Below are 9,250 nucleotides of genomic sequence, written 5' to 3' on the forward strand. Positions count from 1 at the left end.
GACCATGTTAAATTGCCCCTTAATTGGAAAAAAAGAATTGGGTACTCTAAATCTATTTTTAAAAAGAGAGGGAAGCGGGGTTTCAAGAGTGCCCTCAAGGTGTGGTCGACCCTGGCCTTTTGTGAAGCCCAGGTTCAGCTGACCTGGCTGATCTTCCCTGGAAGGATTCCCATGCCAGGATCATGGTTGTGGTGATATACATCACTGTAAGTATACAAAGGGTTAATGTACATACACTACACCTAGCTAGACACCAGAGACATGATACACAGACAGTCAACCAATAGGTCAGTAAGATAGGACACGACCAATGGGCATTCACGATACACACGGAGGTGACACTACCACAGGAGGGCATTACACCAACCCTTACATAAGGACACAGCACACATGATCTTCCTCTTTCCAGCGGAGACACTCAGTGAGTACAGACACAGGGTTGATTGAACATCACACCCACCACGTGGATTGTAGCAGACTGGTTCGTCAGTCTGAGTAGCTATAGCAGGATTAACAGTAGAGTCAAATCCAAGTAGGAGAATCGTTAACAGTAATAAATGGGTTAAAGCTATCTCCAAATCTGAACCTTCCTTTGTCAGAGTGCACATCAAGAGCATAACAAAACATGGTACCCAGGAGTGACTGTTAAATCCATATAGTTGCAACTCAGCAAACAGTGACAACAGCAGCCAGGCAAGATGATGTTCGAGATTACGGTTCCACAGCAGCTCAGGTACCAAGGTAATCTCAGTGCAAACTGGCGTTGGTTCAGGCAAAGATTCGAGATCTACCTGGTAGCGTCCGACTTAGATGGCATGGAGGATGCAGAGAAAATAAAGCTTCTACTTACCATCGTGGGTCCAGAAGCAGCTGAAATCTTCCAGACCTTCAAATACTTAAAGGGGAAAAACAAGGGCGACTTCCAGGCAGTCCTGGACAAATTCCAAGAATTCTGCGAGGAACATACAAGAAGAGAAGGTAAAAGAGGCAGCAAAACTCACCACGAGGCAGCAACGAACGGCAGTTTTGAATTGCAGCCATCTTGGAAAAGGTGCTGCACATGCGCAGTTGCGCGAAGAGTGCACAGGACGGGAAGGTCCATTTGCGCATGCGCGAGAAGCCACGCATGCGCAATTGCGAAAAAGGACCCAAGTGAAGGAACATCGATCTGCGCATGCGCAATTGCTTCCTACGCACCACGTCACACGCTTTGTGACGTCAGAGGCCCCGGACCACACCACTTAAAGGGGAAATGTCCCAAAACACGAAATAAAAAATGTAACGCCGTAAAACCCGATTCTTTCACCTGGAACGACAGCACAATGCCTGAAATTCGACCAGTAGCTGAAAGTAACCTCCGCAGAACCCTGCAACAAGCAGTTAGCACCGCCCAAAGAGATGATACAGTCCTTGAAGACTATGACTCAGACCTTGAATTCTTCATTGGACATCGCAAGCCCACTGCCAGCTCCGACACAAAACGTGATGATATGGTCTTGGAAGACGACGACTCAGACGAAGATTTCACCTTGGGAGGTGGCTACTCCAGTACCAAATCCAAACCGCAACGAGATGTGTTCTACAGTGAAGAATCCGACACAGACACGGATGTGTTCTTCGGATTTGCGGATCTTCAGCCCAGCACATATGACATCCCGACTCGTGAGTGCAGGATTATGCTGCAGCCTGACACCAAGAGACAGAGAGCGGTACAGGCCCACAGAGAGCAGTCTGCTGCCACACACAGAGTGGTCAACGCACCGCGAAAGGGTTCCCGACTCCACACAGAAAGCGATTAAAGACTCCACAGAGAGACAACTGCACGCCTCCACACAAGAAGTGACTCCAGTGACACAAGTCTCCACAGCGAGCCGGCTCCGTAACAGAAGCAACGCAAGACTCCACAGCACAGTCCTTGCATGAACAAGATGTGACTCGAGTAACATAAGCCTCCACAGCGAGCTCGTAGACCGCCTCCACGATAGAAGCAACGCAAGACTCCAAAGCGCAGTCCTTGCATGAACAAGACCATGAGGGTCTGGCAACCTCCTCTGAGCAACCAGCAGCAGACGATGCAAGTCTGCCACGCTCAAGTGAACAACAGAAAGACTATGAGAGTCTGCCATGCTCAAGTGTACAGCAAGCAGACTATGACAGTCTACCACGCTCCAGTGAACAAGAAGACTCTGACAGTCTACCCAGCTCAAGTGAACGACAAGAAGACACTGAGGCTCTACCCACTGTATATGAGACAAGTGACGATGTAATCCCACTTCCCATACCAGATGTGCAACGTGACAGACCTTAGCTAGAATGTACAGAGGCACTCGACAATCACAGTGAGACTACTGGTGACTCCGGTGACACCATGTTACTTCAAACCTCAGTCGCTCGAGCCTCACCGCAAGCAAATGTATTCCTGACTGTTTTGACTCCAGACGGGGAGCATCACGAAATTTCAGAAGATGCAAGTGAACCCGAAATGACTCCGGACGGGGAGTATCAAGATGCCAAAACTGACTCAAATGAAACAGACCAGACTCCAGTCGGGGAGCATCGACATACCAAAACTGACTCAGGTGAAACAGACCAGACTCCAGACGGGGAGCATCGACATACCAAAACTGACTCAGGTGAAACAGACCAGACTCCAGACGGGGAGCATCCACAAGCCAAAGCTGATTCAAGTAAGCCGGACATGAGTCCAGACGGGGAGCGCCGCAAACTCAGTGACGGCACGCTCAAGGAGACAGCAGATGCCACAAAGCACGCTAACACGAGTAACTGTGTGAATGACTCATATTATCCACAGAGTGTGGTCCTTGAGCGCAGCAAACACGACAACAACACCAACCAACAACGTCGACAACAAGCACGACAAAAACAACAACAATGGAACTACGACTGGTACGACATGGTACAAATCTGCAAATGAGGGACACTGTTTCTGCTCAGCTCAGTACAATGACATACCATGGCAGGACGATGCATTTTACCAATTCACGTTTGCTACACTATCAACAAGCAACATGGCTTTCAGGACAGATGCCATCAAGAATTGCTCCCATAAGCATCGGAAAAAAAAAAGACTCTAAATCAGTCAATGCAGTGATTTGAACACCTCCTGCTGACCAAACACCAGGACACTGACGGCGTTCACAAGGGAATGACAATGTCACCGTTGACACTTCTATACCAGACCATATAAATTCATGAACTTTGGACTTATAACTTTTATTTTGTATTGTCTTCTCCTCAAAGTCATCGCAACTATTATTTGATCTTGTGTACTATTGTAGTCATGACAGTCATCATAACTTGTACATAGCATCACTTATCTACCTGTTTTTTGTTCAATTTTCTTTAACACTGTACAGAAAATATGTAAAACGAGAAAAAGGGGGGATGTGGTGATATACATCACTAAGTACACAAAGGGCTAATGTACATACACTACACCTAGCTAGACACTAGAGGGAGCACCAGAGACATGACACACAGACAGTCAACCAATAGGTCAGTAAGATAGGACACGACCAATGGACATTCACGATACACACAGAGGTGACTACCACAGGAGGGCGTTACACCAACCCATATATCAGGACACAGCACACATGATCTTCCTCTTTCCAGCGGAGACACTCAGTGAGTACAGACACAGGGTTGATTGAACATCACACCCACCACGTGGATTGTAGCAGACCGGTCCGTCAGTCTGAGTAACTATAGCAGGATTAACAGTAGAGTCGAATCCAAGTAGGAGAATCGTTAACAGTAATAAATGTGTTAAAGCTATCTCCAAGTCTGGTAAAGGAAATCCCAAGGGAAACGAAGGAGGTGCAAACGATTGTGCAGCCTTTTCAAGAAGTAATTGTTAAGAAGGTGCCAGATGTCTTTAAAGAATTTACTTGTGTGGGTAAAGTTTACTCATGTGTATCAGGAGGAGCAAGTAAAGAAGTCACAATTTTAAGAGATACGGGAGCTAGTCAATCTTTAATGGTAAGAGATGAGGAGTTATGTAGGTTGGGAAGAATGTTGCCAGAAAAGGTGGTAATATGTGGAATTCAGGGTGAGAGGAGCAGCGTTCCATTATATAAGGTAAGGTTGAAAAGTCCAGTGAAGAGTGGTGAAGTGGTAGTAGGAGTAATAGAGAAACTATCTTGTCCAGGAATACAGTTTATCTTGGGTAATGATATAGCTGGATCGCAGGTGGGAGTGATGTCTTCTGTGGTTGATAAGCCAGTGGAAAATCAGACAACTGAAGTGTTGATGGACGAATACCCTGGGATTTTTCTGAATTGTGTGGTAACAAGGTCGCAACGTCACAGATTAAGACGAGAAGAAATCAAAGAGTGAAGATGAAGTGGAAGTGCAATTATCAAAAACGATTTTTGGTCAGATGGTTGAAAAAGAACAAGAACAGGTGGAGGATGAAGCGGATATTTTTAGTTCAGGAAAATTGGCGGAGTTACAACAAAAAGATATAGAAATAAAACGGATGTATCAGAAAGCATACATGGAAGAGGAATCTGCGTGTATACCAGAGTGTTATTACCGTAAAAGTAATGTCTTGATGAGAAAATGGAGACCTTTACATATGCAGGTGGATGAAAAGTGGGCAGAAGGTCATCAAGTAGTATTGCCGGTAGGGTATAGAAAGGAGATGTTGCGAGTTGCACGAGGTATCAGTGGGAGGTCATTTGGGAATAAGGAAAACTCAAGCTAAAATCCAGAAACATTTTTATTGGCCTGGACTACATAAAGATGTAGTTAAATGTTGTTAATCATGGCACACCTGTCAAGTGATAGGGAAACCACAAGCAGTGATAAAACCAGCGCCCTTAATACCCATTCCAGCATTTGAGGAACCTTTTACAAGGGTCCTAATTGATTGTGTAGGACCGCTTCCTAAAACAAAAAGTGGGAATCAATATCTTTTGACTGTAATGGATGTGTCTACTAGGTTTCCAGAGGCCATTCCAGTACGTAATATTACAGCTAAAAGGATTGTGGAGGAGTGACTTAAATTCTTTACTAGATATGGACTACCCACAGAAATACAATCGGATCAAGGATCAAATTTTACCTCAAGGTTATTCAAAGAAGTTATGGATAGCTTAGGAATAAAATAATTTAAATGAACTGCGTACCATCCAGAATCGCAGGGAGCGTGAGAAAGGTGGCATCAGACATTAAAGACAATGTTGAGGGCGTATTGTCAAGATTATCCAGAGGATTGGGATAAAGGAATTCCATTCATATTGTTTGCAATTAGGGATGCACCTAATGAGCCTACCAAATTTAGTCCTTTTGAACTATTTTTGATCATGAGGTAAGAGGACCACTTAAATTGATTAAGGAAAAATTGGTGGGTGAGAAATCAGAAATTACACTATTGGATTACGTGTCAAATTTTAGGGAACGATTAAATAGAGCAGGTGAATTGGCTAGACAACATTTAAATGTTGCACAAAATGTGATGAAACGGGTAGCGGACAAGAAATCCAAAGTTCGTAGTTTTGCCAGTGGGGATAAAGTTTTAGTGTTGTTACCAGTGGTAGGGGAGCCTTTAAAAGCTAGGTTTTGTGGACTGTATCAGATTGAAAGGAAATTAAGTGTGGTGATTTATGTGGTAAAAACACCAGATAGAAGGAAGACTCACCGAGTGTGTCATGTGAATATGCTTAAACGGTGCTTTGAAAGGGAAGGAGAGAAAAAGGTGGTTTTAATGATTCTAACTCAAAGTGACGTACCAATTCCAGATGACCGTGAATTTGACATACCTCAAATTAAATTGGAAAATGAGGATGTTCTTAAAATTTGGGATGAATTGTTGTTACCTTCCAGAGGAAAAATGAACTGACCTGAAAGAGTTATTGATATCACATGGGCAAGTCTGTAGAGATAAATTGGGAAGTACTAAAATGGCTATACATGATGTAGATGTGGGAAATGCTGTTCCTATCAAACAACATCCATATAAACTTAATCCTTTAAAATTGGCACAGGTTAACAAAGAGATTGAGAGTATGCTTAAAAATGGCATAATTGAAGTGGGTTGCAGCCAATGGAGCTCACCCATAGTGATGGCACCTAAACCAGACGGTACCCAATGGTTGTGTGTGGACTATCGAAAGTTGATTGCATGGAGAAAGTGGGACAATCTACTTTTATTTCCAACTTCCAGACATGGAAAGAACATTTAAAACATCGTATGGAGATCTTCGATCGACTTCAGGTGGTGGGTTTGGTAATGAACCTAGCCGAAAGTGAATTTGGAGAAGCCCGAATCACTTTCCTTGAGGAGTTTCCGATACCCTCAAGACGAAGGGAGGCAATGCGATCTCATAACATGAATGAATTTGATCGAACCTTTGTGCAAAAGTTTTGTGGCGTGATTACTCCACTGATGGACTTGCTAAAGAAACCTAAAAAATTTCAATGGACAGCGGACTTTCAACAGGCATTTGACTGCCTGAAAGCTGTGATCACCAATGCTCCTGTATTGGAGAATTGCAAGGGACTTTGTGATCAGATTGAACTAAAGTATCTGATTCTAAAGAGAAATGCCGAGGAATAGAGGAATGGATGGATCGTGTAGACTTTTTCAAAGAGACTGTCAATCGAGAAGGATTTTGGTTGGAGAAGGATTTCGGTTGGAGGAAGAACAACAAAGAAAAATGGACTATATTATTATACCTGTTTGCATGTGTTGGTTTTTTTTCAAAAAACGAAAAGGTATATTTACTGTGTACATTTCTTAGTGGATGGTGCAAAAGTGAAAAATGAAACCATCTTGAAGTTGATGGTTTATTTTTTTTTCTTGGGGGGAGGTGTCATGTGAGAGTACCTTTAAGACATGGATATTTAAGCAATGTACCTTTAAGAAAACAGTGATGTCAGAGAGTGGGTGGAGCTGAGGTCAGGTCAGCCATTTTGCAGTTTAGTTTCAGTTTGAAAAAGAGCTTGTGAATGTCTGTGTTTTGCAGTGAGCTGGATTTGCTGTGATATCTGCCATGAAAGACTATCTCTGGATCATTTGGGTGATTTAAACTCATAATAGTAAAGCCTTTAACCTGATGTGATTTTGTTTAAAGGTGTTAAGTCTCTTGGAAGTTTGAAGGAACATTTTAAGGAATTATTTACTGTTGCAATATTTTTTGAGTTATCTTTGAAGTAAGGGGTGTTAAGAGATCCAATGTTTATTTAAGATGGTAAGTTGAGTGCATGGAATAAACATTGTTTTGTGTTTAAAAACCCACGTGTCCAGAATTGTAATCCCACACCTAGGGAACAAGCCGTGTGCTAGGAAAAGTAACAAATACATTAAAGGGGGAGGTTGGTTGAACTCCATGATACATTTTGGGGTTCTGAAAATGCCTCGCCCATAACACAATGGATTAAGCTTCTGTTGAGCATTCACAACTTGCAGTAGGTCATGGTCAAACACTACAGTACTTTGTCAAGCATGAACATGGACCAAGACAAATCAAAGAAAAACTACAATATCAATGAGATCCCCGGAGATCCTCTCCAACTCATGAAAGAACGCCCTGCTCAGTATGGTTAATCAGCTGACACCAGATCGTCATGTTACTGTTAGCATCCCCCCAAAAAAGAGTAACAGCATGGAATGAGAGGTCACTGGTACAACCTGGAAAATTGATGAATGCGAAACATGAAAAAAGACATTTGAACCAATGTTCTTGGTTTGAGTGAAACGTGCTTGAAAGACAAAGGTCATTTTACATAGGGCGGCATCACACTCATCTACTCAGGAGATTAAAAGCATGAGAGAGATTCAAGAATCCTCCTCGAAGAAGTAGTTTCAAACTGGGCGCTGGGTTACTGGGCTATCTCAGACAGAACTGATTGTAGTTAAAATCAGAGCCCAACCTTTCCACCATGCCATCATCCAAGTCCACACACCAACATTGACTGCAAAGAAGGGGATATTGATCACTTTTATGAAGATCTGGTTAAAGCGAAACAATGTAAAAAAATAAATCAGGTGATTTTTGTAATTGATGATCAAAATGCAAAAGTAGGTCCTGATCAGGAAAGGAAACATAGTTGGACTCCATGGCCTGGGTGATCCCAATGAAAGAAGGGAAATGTGGATTGATTAGTGTACAGCAAATGATCAGTTATTCAAAATACCTGGTTCAAGGAACATCCAAGAAGGAAATTCAGCCAGTTAAGTCCAGGTAACATGAGCTCACCAAGGCTCCACGACCACTAAATATAAAAGGAAAGGGCAACAAATACCTAGGAACACCACTGTGGTGATATGCCTGTAAGCAATATTGTAGAAAGCTGGTGGTGCGACCTCCAACCAACAGGTGACGGTACATGCAGTCTCGAGACAGTGGTCATGTGACAAGGCACTCAGATATAAGTGGGGGTACATCCGGTGATTAACAGATGGTTATAAGATGTATAAGTGGACAGACTACCGAGGGTTGGTTCCAGAGGAGTACAAAGAAACTCCACGATAACTTGCTCTGTGACAGATCGTTATCCTACCATATGTTATTAAATAAGGATCCTGGTTTGGAAAAGACACAAGTCATTTGGTAGATTCCTTGCTAGACATCGAACATGGTACCAGAGTGCTGAAGATTTGAAGATAACGACGGCAGTGACAAAGTTAGAATTCGGCAGAAAGACCGATCTGGTGAACTGCAGCCTGTGGCGACTCAATGCATTAGAGGACGCTGATGCACGAGATGGAAGGACTGAAAGCCCCCACCAGCTTCAGATATACGGTAATGTAGATGAAAACTGGCGGCTCTTCAAGCAGCAGTTCAGACTCTATGTTTCGGCCCTAGGCCTGCAGGCTCAGCCTGATGACAGGCAAATAGCGTTGCTGCTAACAGTGGCAGATCCGCAAGCAATTTAACTGTATAATACATTTGCATTCGACAATGAGGATAGCAAGAGACAATGAGATCATTAAGTACTTTGATCGTCATTGCTCCTCTAAAAAGAATGAGACATTTGAAAGATACATGTTCTGTATGCGTACCCAAAAACCTGGTGAATCGTTCAACAGTTTTGTCACTGACTTAGAACATAGAAAATACAGCACAGAACAGGCCCTTCGGCCCACGATGTTGTGCCGAACCTTTGTCCTAGATTAATCATAGATTATCATTGAATTTACAGTGCAGAAGGAGGCCATTCGGCCCTTTGAGTCTGCACCGGCTCTTGGAAAGAGCACCCTACCCAAACTCAACACCTTCAC

The sequence above is a fragment of the Scyliorhinus torazame genome, chromosome 17 (genome assembly GCF_047496885.1).
Source record: "Scyliorhinus torazame isolate Kashiwa2021f chromosome 17, sScyTor2.1, whole genome shotgun sequence".
Taxonomy (NCBI): Eukaryota; Metazoa; Chordata; class Chondrichthyes; order Carcharhiniformes; family Scyliorhinidae; genus Scyliorhinus; species Scyliorhinus torazame.